Genomic DNA, 17,093 nt, shown 5'->3' on the forward strand with positions numbered 1-17,093 from the left:
ACAGTTGTTTCCTCCTGTTTCTGGGACACAGCTAGGCTCTGACTCCCCTGTGAGTTGGTGTGGCCACATAAGTGAGTTCTGGCCAAGGATGGGAATGAAGCCAAGTGTTTCTTCTAGGCACTGCTTATAAAACCTCCCATCAAGACCCTTCATTCTCTACAACAGACACTAGTATAGCAATATGTAAATCAATGGATGTGTAACCGATATGATGCTGCAATCTGTATCCGGGGTAAAAATGGGAGTTCATAACCCACTTGAATCAAAGTGTGAAATATGATTTGTCAAGAACTATGTAATGTTTTGAACAACCAACAATAAAAATTAAAGGAAAAAAAAAGAAATTTCATAGTATTATGTTTTATATTTTTGTCTTTGATCTATCTTGAGTTAGTAATTATGTGGTAAGATTTGGGGAACAAAGTCCTATTTTTTGGTATGGCTCTCTCTTCTCCATACCCATTTACTACATATATTCAGAACCATTTGTCAAAAAGACTCTTCTTTCCATTGAATTGCTGTTGCACCCTTCTAGAAAATCATTTTTTTCCTACATGTGTGGCTCAATATAGGACCTCTTCTGTTTCATTGACCTATTATGTTTGATATGATTATAAATAAATTCTGCCCTTGACTGCTTTTCAGGGGTTCATGTAGATTGCCTTTCCATATCATGGTCTCACCAATTTACCACACATACTTAGGCCTATCTGAAATGTATATAAATCAATGAAGCTTGGGTTCATTTAAATAATGTTTCAAAATTATTTTGTTTGCTAAATCCACTGAGATACTATGTATAATTTTTAAGACTTTTCTAGTACTACCTTGTGTTTTACATTTCATCCCTGTAGAGGGATTTGTTGTATTTGGCTTATACATGTGATTATGAATAATATGGAACTTCAGTACAAAGACAAATTAATAAGGAATCATATTGTCAACCTGTCTAAAATATTTTTCATGGTCTCACTATTTGTGTTGAAATTTTAAGATATTTATTAAAAATTGACATATAAAAACCTTGATAACTTCAGTGAAATTTCAAGAAACAATATAAACAACTGTAACTATAAATGAAAAGATGATAATAGCAATCAGCACTGTGATATTTTTTGTCAACGATCTTTACACTTACAAGAATCAAAATTCCTGTATTGATTTGACTTTTTAACCTTTAGTTTTGCTGTGGTGAGACAAGTTCTTTTGATAAGCAAAAAAAAAAAAAAAAAAAAAAGACCCTTCATTTTCTTTCCCCTTTCATCATCTTGCTACAAACCAGCATGGTGACCTGGAAAGGTGGGAACCCAAACTGTAAGAAACTTGGGTCTCTGAATTGTTCCTTAAAAGGACAGCTGACCACTATCGGAGAAATCCATTTTTTTTAGATTTTACACCAGCCAGAAATAAACTTTTATCCTATTTGACCCTTAAACATTTGGGGTTGGTTTGTTTCAGTAACTAGTGTTATCTTAATACCCTCGTGATATTATTTATCAGATGTTATTAGATATTATTTGATCAGATTTTATTAAACCAACAAAACTTTCTAATTTATCTTACACATAGCTCTTATGTCTCTTCTGTTACATTGGTTTTACTGCCACAGTGAATTAAATATTTTCCTTTTTGAATTCTATGTTCTAACTAGTTGCTGCTATTGTATAGGGATCCCACTGGTTTTATAATATTTATCTTGTATCTGGTAACCTCGCTAAATTCCCCTCTTAGTCCTACCAATGCATATTTTTGGCGGGTTTTCAATGTAGAAAATCGTGTCAAAGACGCCTTCACTTGTTACTCCATCTGCCTGGAACTCGTTTACCCAAGAAACAGAAATAAGATAATGTCCATGTTGTTTCTTTCCTATCCCTTTCCACTTATTTCTTTTCAGTACAAAATCAAAGGGAGTGCTTCTAATATTTTACCATCATAACCCTTAAAGTAGGTTTTGGTGGGTTCACTGTATCAGGTAAAAAAGTTTCCTAAAATGTAAGTTTTTTCCATGAATATAATTTTTCCATGGGCATAGAGTTTTCTGAGAGTTTAAATATTTTATTATTATTTCAAGTAGTTTTTCTCCATCTTTTGAGATTAAGAACTATTTTTTTGTTTTCATCTGTTAAATATATGGTGAATTGTTCCAATAGATTTACTAATATTAAAGCAGCATTATGTTCCTGGGATAAACTTAGTTTAATCTCAGTGTATTTTTAGCATAGATTTTAAGATTCCTTTTGCCAAAATTTTAAAAGGAAGTTTTTCATCTATGTTCGTAAGTGAGACTGGCTATCATTTTTTGCATTTCACACTGTTTTTTTTCCAAATCTGGTTGCAGTGTTATCTTGGCCACAGAAAAGATGGTAGAGGTGGGGATTCATTCCAGTTCTACTCATGAAACAGTCTCAATAAGACAGGAGTTATCTATTTCCTGGAATTTTAGTATCACACATATAAAAAAAAAATCCAAGTTCTGATGTTTAATTGTGGCTAAATTCTTAAGTGGTTATAGGTCTATTTAAATTTTCTAATTTTTTTTCTGAAGCTAATATTGATCATTCTTTAGATTTCTAGAAGAGGTGTCTACTTCATGAGAATTTATAAATGTAGGGGTACAGTAGAAAAGTATCCCCAAATGACCCTTTTCATCTCTATTATCTCTGAATTTTTTGTCCTCCTTTAAAATTTTCTTCTTTCCTTCATTGGTCTTGCTAGAGTTTGTCTCTTTTATTAGTCTTTTCAAATAATTGAATTTTGATGTTGTTGATAATTTCTGTTCCTTGTTTTTCTAACTGATTTTTCTGTCCTCTTGATTGAAAATTCGGTTCAATGATTTTTATCATTTGTGGTTTTTTGTTTTGTTTTTGTTACTGGGGATTGAACCCAGAGGCACTCAACCACGGAGTAACATCCCCAGCTCTTTTTAAAAAATATTTTATTTAGAGACAGGGTCTCACTAAGTTGCTTAGGGCCTCGCTAAATTGCTGAGGCTGGCTTTGAACTTGTGATCCTCCTACCTCAGCCTCCCAAACCATTGGGATTATAGGCGTGCGTCACAGCACCTGGCTCATTTAGTTTTTTTTTTTTTTTAATAAAGGTATTTTAAGGCAATAATATTATAAAGTACACTTTGGTGGAAACACACAAATTTTGGTATGTAGAACTTAAATTGTTCTTTGTGGTGAATATTCCTCATTGCTATTATAATCCTTTCCTTAACCCATTAGTTATTTACAGATGTTTCCCCACTCTGTCTTTTATTATTAAATCTTAATTTCATGAAGTCTTCATGATAGTGCATCTTGTTTATTTTTATTTATTTATTTATTTTTTGTTTTGTTTTGTTTTTTTTGGTACTGGGAATTGAACCCAGGGGCACTCAACCACTGGGTCACATTATCAGTCCTTTTTATTTTTATTTTTGAGACAAGGTCTTGCTTAGTTGGTCAGGGCCCCAATAAGTTGCTGAGGCGAGCCTTGAACTTGTGATCCTCCTGCCTCAGCCTCCCAAGTAGCTGTATAATAGGCATGTGCCACCATATCTAGCTTGTTTACTTTTTGAGTCTTCTTTCGTGTGTTAGAATGGGTTGATGTTTAGACATTCCACACCTTCAAGAAGAGAATGTATATTATCTTTTTGCTTCATTCAGAATTTTACATGAGTTCTTTATATTAGCTTGTTTGTTTGTTTAATTTTAAGACAGGGTCTTGCTAAGTTGCTGAGGATGGACTTGAACTTGTGGTACTCCTATCTCAGCCTCCTGAGTTGCGTTAAGGTGGGCACTACTAATCCCAGCTGTAATTAGCTTGTTAATTCTGTTGTTTAGACTCCCATCTTCTTTATTCTTACTGGTTTATTTATTTTTTATTCCATTGCTTCTGAATGTGTTAACATCTTCCAGTAGAAACAAAGATTTGTTAACTTTTGCTTAATTCATGCTAGGCTACCCAGTGTAGGATTGAATGTTCCTAGGAATTCTTTTTATGGTTCCTCGTCACACACTTTTCTTACTGTTGCTTTTTCCCCTGCAGTTAGTTTAGCTAACATTGCTGCTCGGGTTCTCTTTAGGTTAGTATCTCTTTATTACTGAATGTCTCTTCCCATCCATTTGCCATGGCCCATGTCATTTTTTAAATTGTGTCTTTGAAAAGAGCATTTATAGCTAAATTTTAAAACCAATCTGAACATCTTTTAATAAGTGAATTTAATTTGTTTACATTTAGTGTAACTATTATTTTATTTGTAACTAACTTTTATTTTGTGTTTATGTGGGTCTTAACTTTTTCTTTGTTACTTCTTTCTTTTTTACCTTCCATCAAATCAATCATTTTTCCTTTTTTTCCTCAATTGGTTTCTAAGTTATATATCTATTTATATTATTTGGGTAGTTATTCTTAAAGTTTAACATAATCAGTGCAACAAAGTTGAGTTAATGTCTCTAACATTTTTCATAATAACATTAATCAAAGATATATAGCTCACACGTCATCCTCATCACCCACATTTTTATTGTCTAACACTTAGTGTCACCTTACTTTTGACTCTTCCATTAGTTAGCCAGTTATGTTTTTTTGTAGCTAAGGCTTACAATATTTTATCAAATCTAAGATGTCATCAATTGTAAGGAACACTATTATTTTATGCCCCTCTAAGAAATAAAAAGGGTGACGTCAGCAAAAATGGCAGTGTAAGGACGTTGGGAAAATTCCTTCCTCCATAAAAGCAATGAAAACACTAGCAAAAAATTGTCAGAAACAACTTTTTCAGAACTCTGGAAATTAACCAAAGGCTTGCAGCAACCTGGACAGTGTTTATTATAAAAGATAAAAAAAAAAAAAAAAGAGTTCTCTAGCTGAATCTCAGTAAGAATAGCAAGCTTTATTGCCTTATTGCCTTTTAACCTTCCCCGTTCCCGTCTGCCCCTCCCAGCTCTGCAGCAGCATTTTTTACTGCAATTACAGTGAAAACCAGCAGCCTGGTAGCCATTAGAAGGGGCAGAATGGGTTGGAGCATCTTCAAAGCCCCCTTCCCAGAAAATAGTCATTATTTGACCTATTAGGTGGTTCCATAGAAGCTGGCTTTATTTGACCCAACTCAGCTCACCCCGTTCAAATAATCTTTCTCCAGAGGCTCATGCCAAAAAAAAAAAAAAAAAATAGAGGCAATTGTTGAACACTAAGTGCCCGAGGCTGCAATAACAGGACAAAAAGTAGCTGACCAAAAAGCTTAAAAGGAAAATATGGGGGAATGGAATGACTATAGGGGGTTTTGGAAAAGTTCTGACATGTCCCAGGAAATCAAGAAGGCCACACACATATATAGGACTGTGCACATGCTCAGGAAAGATGTGAGAAGGACTTAAGCTCTCGCCTCTGACTAACCTTGAGTCTGTGCAAACAGGCAGTGAAGGTAAGGGGGAGTTGTATACTGCCCATTGGATATGAAGGCATGCCCCAGCACAAGCCTGCACATACACACACACTCTCTCTCTCTGAAAAGGACTTAAAGACTTAATGGTTCCAGGCATCTAGGGGAATATTTGTCCAATTATTAGCTGACCACTAACCAGAGACTTCAGTGGCCACACATGAGAAAGAATATAGACTTTTCAGAAGTAGTTCAAAAACGCACTAAGTAAACAGCAAAAAATGATTGTGACAACAAACTCAGGAGAAAGAGGAATTGGATTTCCTGAGCTGCCACATTAAATTATTTGAATTGTCCGATTCTCAACCCAAAAATGAGACATGCAAAGAAACAAGAAAATATGGCCCACAAACAGGAAAAAAAGCAGTCGATTGAAACTGTTCTTATGAAAATCCAGATGTTGTACTTATGAGAAAAAGAGTCTGCATCAGCTATTTCAAGTATGTTCAAAGAACTAAAAGAAACCACATCTAAAAAAAACTAAAGGGCAGTATGAGAATAATCTCAAATAGAGAGTATCAATAAAGGGATAGAAGTTATAGAAAATAGCCAAATGGAAGTTTTGGAGTCCAAAAATTAAAATAACTGAAGTGAAACATTCACTATGGCTACTCAACAGCGGATCTGAACAAGTAGAAGAAGAAATAAGCAAACCTGAGGATAGACCAGCTGAGATTCTCCAGTGTGGGAAACCAAATGCAAAGAGAATGAAGAAATATAGACGGAAATATAGAGAGCTCTGAGACATCACAAGTATAAGAAATGTGTAAAGTGAGTGTTCTAGAAGAAGAGAGAGAAAGAGGAAAGAAGAATATTTGAAGAGGGAATGGCCTGAAACTACCCAAATTTGATAACACTAATGTACCCCTCTCAGAAATTCAAGGATCTCCAAGTTAGGTAAAATCAAAGAGATCCACACCCAGACACAGCATAAACTGCTGAAAGACAAAGACCAGGAAAGGGTCGTGGAAACACCAGAAGTAAAAGTAAAATGGCTCATCACACACAAGGGATCCTCAATCAGATCAATAGCTGATTTCTCACCAGAATCCAAGGAGGCCAAATAACAGTGAGATGGCATACCCAAGTACTGAACGGAAAAAAAAAGAACCCAAGTCAAATAAGACCTATGTATCTAGCAAACCTGTCCTTCAAAAATGAAGGAGAAATCAAGACATTCCCACATAAGGAAACTGAAAAAATTCTTCCCTACAAGAAGCGATTAAAAGGGTTTTCCAATGTAAGGACTTGGACAAGACGATGCCAAACAGTATACACGTATACAAAGAAATAATGATCAGTGGTAAAGGTAACAATATAGACAACTATAAAAAGGAGTATAAACATATTTTTGTCTGTACCTTTTTCTCCTATATGATTTATAGGAAAAAATACACCTGAACAGATCAGTAATTATAAGTTTATGTATTTATACATTCAGTGAGTGTATAAAGATGCAATTTCTATGATAATAATCTGAAAGAAGGGAATGGGAACAGAACTATGTAGGGTGAAAATGTTCTACTACTACAGTTAAACTGTTATTGAAATAAACTAGATTATTATAAATCATTAACTGTAATCCTTCATGCAACCACTAAGAAAATAACTCAAATAAATAAATAAAAGACATGACAAAGGAATGAAAATAGTACACAGAAGTAGACAATAATAGATGAAGAAAAGGGTCATAGGACATACAGAAAACAAGCAGCAAAATTGTAGACGAAAATACTACCTTATGGGTAACTACATTAAATGTGAGTGGATAGAACACTTCAATAAAAGTACAGAGATTGGGAGAATGGGTTAAAAAAAGCAATCTAGGGCTGGGGATGTGGCTCAAGTGGTAGCGTGCTCGCCTGGCATGCGTGGGGCCCAGGTTCAATCCTCAGCACCACATACAAAGATGTTGTGTCCGCCGAAAAAACTAAAAAAGAAATAAATATTAAAAAATTCTCTCTCTCTCTCTTTAAAAAAAAAGCAATCTAACCAATGTACTATCTCTTATACTTCAGATTTAAACATACAAGTAGGTTGAAAGTAAAAGAATAGAAACAGATACACTATATTAACAGTAAACAAAAGAGATCTGAGTAGTTATCCAATTGGACAAAACAGACTTTTAGATAAAAAGTGTTATTAGAGACAAAGAAGGCCATTTTATAATAATAAAAGGAGCAATTCTTAAAGGAAAATGACAATTATAAATATATATGAACTTAATAACAGAATCCCAAAATAACGAAACAAAAACTGACAGAATTTTTTTTTAATTTTTTATTGTTGGTTGTTCAAAACATTACATAGTTCTTGATATATCATATTTCACACTTTGATTCAAGTGGGTTATGAACTCCCATTTTTACCCCATATACAGATTGCAGAATCACATCAAAAACTGACAGAATTGAAAGGAGAAATAGACAATCTAATATTCATGCTTGAAGACTTTAAGTCCCCAATTTTAATAATGATTAGAGCATATACACAGAACATTACAAAGAAATATAAGACTTGAAAAATACATTTAGTAAATAGACCTAACAGACACCAATAGAATGCTTTTGTTCAACAATAGCAGAATACACACTCTTGCCAAGTGCACATGAAATATTCTCCAGGGTAGACCATTTGTTAGGCCACCAAACAAGTCTCAACAAATTAAAAATATTGGAATCAAAGTGTCTTTTCTAACCACAATGGAATGAAATTCAAAGGGGCTAAGGATATTGCTTAGTGGTAGAGCACCTGCCTAGCATGTGTTAGACCCCGGGCAAAATTCACAAATATGTGGAGATTTGACAAATGATCCTATGGGTCAAAGAAGAAATCACAAGGAAAATTAGAAAATACTTTGAGATGGATTAAAATGAAAATACAGCATACTAAACTTACCTAAAACAGTGCTAAGAAGGAAATGTATTATTGTCAATGCCCATATTAAAATAGAAAGATATCAGATCAGTAACCTAAACTTTCATCTTAAGAAACTAGAAAAAGAAGACAAATTAAAAGAAAACAGAAAGAAAAAATAATAAATATTAAAATGAAAATAAATGCACTAGAGAATAAAAAACAGTAGATAAAATGCAAACGAAAATTGATTCTTTGAAAAGATTGATAACATTGACAAGCCTTTAGCATTGTTCAAAAAAAAAAAAGAGAAAAGACTAAAATTACTAAAATCAGAAATGAAAGAGAATACTTCTGACATTCCAGAAATGAAAAGGTTTATAGGGTAATACTATGAACAAATTAAATAAGCTATATAAAATGGATAAATTCCTAGAAAGACACAAACCACTGAAAGCAATTAAAGATTGAATTAGCTGAGGCTGGTGGCACATGCCTGTAATTCCAGCAGCTCAGGAGGCTGAGGCAGGAAGACAGCAACTTCAAAGTCAGCCTCAGCAACTTAGCGAGGCCCTAAACAACTTATTGAGAATTTGTCTCAAAATTAAAAAATATATTTATAACAGGCTAGGGATGTGGCTTAGCAATAAAGAGCCTCTGGATTCAGTTCCTGGCACCAAAAAAAAAAAAAAAAAAATTGAATTAACTGAATAGACTTATAATAATGAAAGAAGTCAAATCAGTCATTTAAAAATTTCCACAAAGAAAATCCTAGGACCAGATGGCTTTACTGCTGAATCCTACCAGATGTTTAAAGAAGAATTCACACAAATCCTTCCAAAAAATAGAAGAGAAAAATCCCAGGCATTCTATAAAGCCAGCAATGAATGTCCTGATATCAAGTCATTTGTTAGTAAGAAAACTACTCATAGAAGTTCTTACAAAATACTAGCAAACCAACAACATTTAAAAAGGATACTATACCAGGGCTGGGGATGTGGCTCAAGCGGTAGCGCGATCGCCTGGCATGCGTGCGGCCCGGGTTCGATCCTCAGCACCACATACCAACAAAGATGTTTAGATAAATATTAAAAAATTCTCTCTCTCTCTCTCTCTCTCTCTCTCTCTCATTAAAAAATAAAAGGATTCTATACCATGACCAAATGGGATTTATCACAGGAATACAAGATTGGTTTAACATATAAAAATCTATCTACATAATATATCGTATTCATAGAATAAAGGACAAAAGCCACATGATCCGTAAGTACAGAAAAGCATTTGCCAAGAAAGAATAAGGTTGAGAGATTCTGATGCAATGCTTTTACTTAAAATAGATTTTTATAGTTTTTTTTAATTAGTGTGTTGTGGCTGTACATAATGGTGAGATTCACTGTGGTAGTTCACATATGCACCTAGTAAGATTAGGTCAGATTAATTCCACTGTTCTTCCCATACTGGGCCCCTTCTCTCTCTCCCTCAGTCCCCTTCATATTCATATACATATTCCACTGATAGTACTGAAAGTTTTTTTAAAAAAACACCTATTAAAGGACTTTTTCTGATATAGATGTATATCCTATATTACTCTTAGAAAAATATAAAAGGAAAATACAAGCAAAATTAATTAATTAATATACTCCTAAAACTTCTTCATATTCAGTAGAACTCTTCTAAAGAATTGGTCAATATATTCATATCAAAGTATGAAAGAAATTCAAAATCACCACAGCTCTCATTTCTGCCATGGGTATCATTGGTTGTAGTCAGTAAGTTTATTCTTCCACCACATATGTAATATTCCTTTGTTCTCAGCAAGGACCCAATTGGTCGTGTGTCTCCTTGCTCGGTGGGATGACCCAAGCCTTCATTTCTCAAGCAGGATTGCCTATTGCATTAGTCTGTTTTTCACCACCATAACAAAATACCTGACATGGGCTACTTAGGAAGAAAAGGTTTATTTAACTCACATTCAAAGGTTCAAGGGCATGGTGCTGGCATTGGCTTGGTTCTGGTGAGGACCCTCTCTCTCAACTGTGACATATTATGGCAGAGACATAAAATGCACTGCACACAAAACTTACATAGCCAAACAGGAGTCCAGAGAGGGGTCATGGTCCCACCATCCCTTCTGAGGGCACATACCCATAGATTTAAGGACCTGCTGCTAGACTTTACAATACCATTACCCCTCCAATCATGGCGGACCCTCGGGGAACACAATTCAACCACATTCAAACCATAGAACCTGCATTGGGTTGTTGTAATTCTTCATTAACCTTTATTTCAGGACACGAAAGTATTAAGAAAAATCCCCAGAAAACATCATGTGTTTCAGATTATTCTTCCCTGCCCCCATTATATAAGTCCACCTTCCCGATCAATCCCAGGATCAGTCGATCAACCACTATGGTCAATCCTTCATTGCCTCTTGGCTCATTGGCATGAGGACCTCAGTGTGGCCAGGTGGCTGACTCAGCTTCCAGCTTAATGGAAACACAAGTGTGCCCACAAGAGGGAGCATTCCTCCCTTTGGAACCGAGTTCTCTATACCGGTATAGTCCAAAGTGTCAGGGGCAGAAGCAAAAATTCTGTTAGTGAACCATTGAGGTAATAGTGGTCCCCACCTTTTGATTCCAGGACCTCAAATCCTGCTTATGGAATAAATCTCACTACACATTGGCCACAGTGATTCAGAACACATACTGTATCCTGGAGGACCTCTGCCTTAGCCCCACCTCTAGCATCATAATCAAGTCTTCAAAAGGCCTTTTCATTGTTTTATCAAGCCTTTTTATTACTACAAGGTAATGGGGAAATAAAGAGTGGATTCCATGGGCCATAATCCTTTTTCCACACTTATTCTCTTGCTGCAAAATGAGTTCTCTGGCCAGAAACGACGCTGTATGGAGTATCACGGCTACGGATGAGGCTGTGGATGGTGATTGTGAAGGAACACGATACTCAGAGAAAGCCACTCCACAACGGAGTATGAGCCTGTTCCAGTGAGAACAGAGTACGTCCCATCTGTGTTGGAGGTGGTCCAGTCTAACCACACGCCACCCCATGGCTGGCTATTCCCGGAGGAATTCGTACCCCTCAGGGCTCCGTGTTGCTCTCTGCTGTTGGCAGGTTGGACACTCAGCAGTAATCACAGCCAAATCAGTTTTCCTGAGTGGAAGGAAGTCCATGAGGCTGAGAGTGCCCATGCATAACCTCCATTTTCGCCTGCAGGGCCTCTTCATTCATGATCCCATTGAGGAAGGACAACCAATGATCCCATTAGTCGGCTGGGATCCAGAGAACTGGTCACCTTGTCACCTGAATATTAAAATCCTTCTCTGCTAAGGTTGCCCTTTGAAGAGCTTTTTCATGGGACACAAATATCTTCATACTATGTTACAATTTGAAATGTGTTCACCTAACTTTTCCACAGATCTCTTTGTCACCCGTTTCTCAATCTTGCTCTTTCCAGGCCCCTAACCATCCAACCAAACCACCAGTTACTTCCTGCAACTAATTTTTACTAGACCTGTGTGTGGTAATAATCAGTCAATCAACCACTATGAGTGGCTGATCGTCATCTTTCTTTCCAAGCAAAGTGAATGATGAGGTGCGTGGCTCGGTTGTCCACTGGGAGGATTCCCTCCCCCAGTGTTTTTCAGAACCACCCCAAAGTGAGGCTTCAGTACTACAGCAGGCCACCTACAGGTGGTTCCAGAATGCAGAACCATTTATTTTCCAATCTAAATAGTTCCGTTCTTAGTTAACTGGTCACTGGACCAACTGTAACTGGTCCTTATGGTTGAAGATTGAAAGCAAGAGGCAAAGCTGCCAAAGTAGGAGCCACTTGCTCATCCAACTTACATGTCCTTCTAGACCCACTCAATAAATCACTTCCATTTGATGACGGAGCCACGTGATATGACGATGTGAATAACCACAGAGTCGTTTGGGGGCCCATGGAGCCCAGAGTAAGACTGACACATGCCAAAACCCAATTAATTACCTAGTTACCCACAATCCTTTTCTCTAATTGGTGGATCACAGTGTCATTTTGGGTCCCTAAGCCCCCTCACCCCCCCCCCAATCTGTCTATTTTCTTTCCCAAATGCACAGTCACCCTGGTAAATGGCTGTAGGTCCCTTTAGGAGAGATTAGGATAAAAGTTAGAAAATACCTTTGTTGGCAGTGTAGCATTCCTTTCTCAAGAGCTTCCCCATCATTCAAAAGGTTCTGGGTCTCTGAATTGACCCAAGTTGAAATTAGTTTAGAGCATATGGCTCTCTGATGTGTTGGTTCAGGTCTGACTTTGGTTTGCCAGGCCCGGAGCTTTTTTCCTTAAATAAATCAAGGAAGCCCTTAGCAGACTGCCCATCTGTTTCAGTCCTAAGAACACCACAGTCAACTAGCCCATGCTAAAGCATTCTCCAGGGCAGACCATTCTGCGAGCTGCTTTGGCTTCCATTATGTAAGCATACCTACCTTGCTTCTTTCTGCTAATTACTATTATTTGGTCCCTGTTACCCCCAGGATCCTATTATCCCCACCAAATTCAGAAAGTGCGACTTTATGACATAATTTCCCACTGTAGTTCCTCTTTTGCAAGAAATGGACACTATGAAGTTCTTCAGAGTTTCTGGGACTCCCTTCATCAGTGTAGTCTTTGTTCTCTTTCTTATTTATTTATTTATTTTTATTTATTATTTTTTATATTTTGGTACCAGGGATTGAACTCCGGGGCACTCAACCACTGAGCCACATTCCCACCCCTATTTTGTATTTGATTAAAGACAGGCTATCACTGAGTTGCTTAGTGCTTTGCTGCGGCTGAGGCTGGCTTTAAACTTGCAATCCTCCCGTCTCAGCCTCCCAAGCAGCTGGGTTATTTATTTAGTTTTAGATGGGATCTTGCTATGTCACCCAGGCTGGCCTCAAATTCCCAGGTACAAGCCATCTTCCTGCCCTAGGCTTCTGAGTATCTGGGATAACAAGTGCATATCACCACACCTGGTTTACCAATGTATTTCTTAAAGCCTTGGTGAGCATGTCCTCTGGGCCCTCCTTGAGGACACAGAGAAAAGGTGGGTAAGCAGGTCTTAAAATAATAATCCATTCCAGCATTCTGATTTCCCTAAGTACTTGGACACCTCCCTCTATATAGTATACTGAGAAAGTTATGAAACTTCAACCTTACTCAATAAGGGCCATACTGAATATTGAGTGGGCCAGCCACTCAAACGATTGAAGTAACTCTAGAATCTTTATCTATACATGCCTGTCAACAAATTCAGCCAGCTTCAACATCATATTCATTCCATCATGATCTGACACCATTAGGGTCCATTCCTATGTTGATATAAGTTGGAGATGCCTTGCCTTTTTTTTTCCTTCTCTCTCTCTCTCTCTCTCTCTCTCTCTCTCTCTCTCTCTCTCTTTACAATCAAAATGAGGCATACTTTGAACCTGATCACCAAAGCTTGCTGGTTCTTGGATCTGGTTATAAATCTAGAAGCAACAAGAGGTTTCAGGGTTAAGTCTGAAGAAGACCACCATTCCTTGTAAAGATATTGCCTCAGTAGAAGCCCCCACAAACTCTCCAGGCAAGAAGTGAGTAATCCCAGAATGAGAGGAAGGAATGCATCTCTAGGCACAAATGTTGATGGAATTGGAGATTCAAGGTTCTCATCTTAATGAAAATCTGCCCAGATGTACCCATCCCAAGTTTTAGAGTCCCACTCCTTCTCAATAAATGCCATTTGAATTTAACATAAGACCCTCCAGGGTTGTGAATTCAGTTGGCATTGTAATTTAGCTGCCTGCAAGATCCGATTTTGGTTTGGTTTTCAGAACTCTCAACTGGCAGCTCCAGGAGTTGAGGTTTTTTTCCAGAGCATTCATAAATACTTCCAGGTTCTTTACCCATTTCTTGAGCTGAGAATTTAATGCCTTCAACTTGTTATATTCTTCTCCAAAATTTCCAGCACACTAAAGAGCAACCAACCAACTAAAGAGCAACCAAGCAACTCTATGGCACTAGCTAACTGCTCAACCAAACTCTTGCCATCTATGGCCTTGACTATGGGGATTTAAAGGTTATCATTTAAGTAGCTCTTCACCAGCACAGGTCAGGCACCAGCAGTGTCCCCTTTATTACTGAAAACAGCATCCTTAATGCCTGTAAGTCTACTCAGGTTGGAGAACTATGCCAGATTCTTAAGACTCTCTTCCCCTGGAAGCAGCACCAGGACCAGTACCTGTATCCTTTAGTGTTCTGTCTGGAAAGCAAAGCCACTGCGTGTGCTATAGGTTATGGGTTTATTACAGGAAGTAGGCCTGACACAATGGTGGGTGACGGTAGGGGAGAAAAGATCTGGAGGGGAATTGGAGGGTCTGAGGCAAAGTCACTAAGCAATCCTCCTGAGGCTCTATGACTTGAGTAGAGCCAAGCACTTGGAGCCACTGAAGTGGGACTGCAAAGAGGGCCTTGTAGGATAGTTCGTGGGACGCTGCTGCCTCTTGGTAGTTATCTCCTCTGTGACTCCATGGCTAAGCATCTCATGCTGGGCCTGGGCTGCTCCTGGTGAACAGGAAGATGAGCAGGTCGTAGAACAGAGAAGGAGGCAGACAGACTGGGACCCACTCAGCCCCTCAGCATCATGACCATAGGTGACCAGAAAGACCATCAGAGAATAATCTCAACTCTACTCTTCTACCTCCCATCTCCTGGCTCCTGATTCCTTTTTGGATCAAGTCCACACTGGAAGGAATCCTGGGAGTGGCAGCATACAGATTAACAAGCTAACAATAGAACTTAGCAGCCTGGAATATAATGGCTCTACAGCTCATAAATTTACAAGTTATAATTTCAGATATGGATTGAGATCAATCTGCTCCCTGAAGGCTCCAAACAGCTTGGAGAGAATCTGATCAGCTCAATTTGGGTCCTGTGTCCAGACGTGGTCCAATCATCGATGTTCAAGGGACCCGAGTCATGTAGTAAAATGTGCCCAGGAGCCCTCTCCTGGGAATCAGAGACAATTCTCAGAGAAGGGAGCTGGCTCTGAGCCCTCAGTTGGTGCTGTGTGAAATTGAGAACCTTGGAGAACTGCTTGTCACTAATGAGAAGTATCCTGTTCATAAGGGAGTAGAGGCAGGGTCCACACAAGGAGCTCACACTCATTCTTCAGTGCCAGAATAGCAGGAAGCAAGGGAAAATGGAAACCCTCCTCAGTTAATCCATGGATTTTTCCCCATGTGCCAGCCACTGCATTAGATTTTGGAACTAATACAACGTTAGCTGTTGTAGAATTTGCAAATGAGAAGGCTTTAAATAGTTGGAGCCTGGCACCCAAAGAAAGAAGGGATCCAAAAAAAACATGGAGCCTGATAGTGCCCGGGAGATAGGTCCCCTCCACATACTTGTCGCTGAAACCACCCTGTCCATTCAGATTTCTTAAACAATGTTCACCGCACACTAAGAGATTCTTCTGTGTCCTTTCAGTTGATGCTGGTCAAGTGTGGCCACCAAAAGGGACAGACGGGAGAGACTCACGCAAGCAAAGTTTATTATTCTCCTGTGGGAGACAGAGTCACTGTACCCCAAGATGGCACCAAGAGGCCCCGGGAAAGGGCCAGAGTAAAGAGCCCAAGAAAAAGCACTGGGGATTGTCACTAGGTCATGGTGACAGGGCAGGAAGGGGAACTTGTGGCAGGGCCCCACCCTAACACATGGGCATACCTGGTCACCTGGCAGGGTGCTCACAATCTGTTTGTGGGGACATGGAAGCAATTGGGTGGAAAAAATAAGAAGTTTAAGAAATTCATGATACAGAGATGGAGAAAGAGCCAGGGGACGGGCAGGAGAGGGGACACATGTTGGAGCGCACACCAGGGGTCCAGCTCAGCAGAACACTCCAGGGTCTCTCTCCCTGTCTGTCCCTCCTCTCCTTTCTTTCTGCCTTCCCTTCCTCCCCGCTCCTTGCTCCCTTCTCCTGGAGAGATGAGGAAGCTGGAGCAGTCTGAGGCTCAGTGGTTAGCTGTTATATATTACTGGTCACATATTTTACACTCGGCAGCATGAAAAAAGGGCATAAAATTGCAATTAAATGTCTGAACTGTTGCTATTTTGGAAATTAAAACGGCCTACATTATCCTCCGTGCAACTCCGCTTACTGACTCAGGGCTGAGAAGCAGTTATTCCCACCACTTTAACCGACTTCTTTCCCATAAAAACCCGTTGTTAATGGGTCCCCAGGGACCTCTGAAAATAACAAGATCTGTAATAAAGAAATTAATAACATGCAGAGCAGGCCACAGCTAAAAAGCTTTTTAGAATACATTAATGGTTCTGTTCTGAATGAGGGATATTTGCACCCACGTCCCTCCCTCCCACGCTTGATGGGTGCTTGGTGCCAGGCTGGGAGAGGATGAGTGGGCTTCTTGGCTGCAGTAGCAGCAGGGGGTCTTCCCAGTGATGGGGCGGTCAGGCTCCCTGCGGACCGCCGAGCCCAGCAGCCCCAGCCCTGCCCGTCTCTGCTTCCTGTGTCTCCCTCTTGCCTCTTCCCTGTTCTCTGCTGTTCCCCCCTCCTGTCTCAGGCCCCTCTCTGTTCCACTCTGGTTCCATTCCGCTGCGGTCTCTCTGCCTTTCTCCTTTGCTTGCTCTGGGCCTCTATACCGCTCTCTGCAGCTGCCTCCGTGTTTCTGGGCCGCCCTGCTTCATCTTTCTCTTTCATCAGTTCTCTGTGTTCCGTCTCTCCACTCCACACTCTGCCCCTTCCTCCATTTCTCTTTCTCTCCCCCTAAGGGC

This window comes from Marmota flaviventris, chromosome 13 (assembly GCF_047511675.1).
Source record: "Marmota flaviventris isolate mMarFla1 chromosome 13, mMarFla1.hap1, whole genome shotgun sequence".
Lineage (NCBI taxonomy): Eukaryota > Metazoa > Chordata > Mammalia > Rodentia > Sciuridae > Marmota > Marmota flaviventris.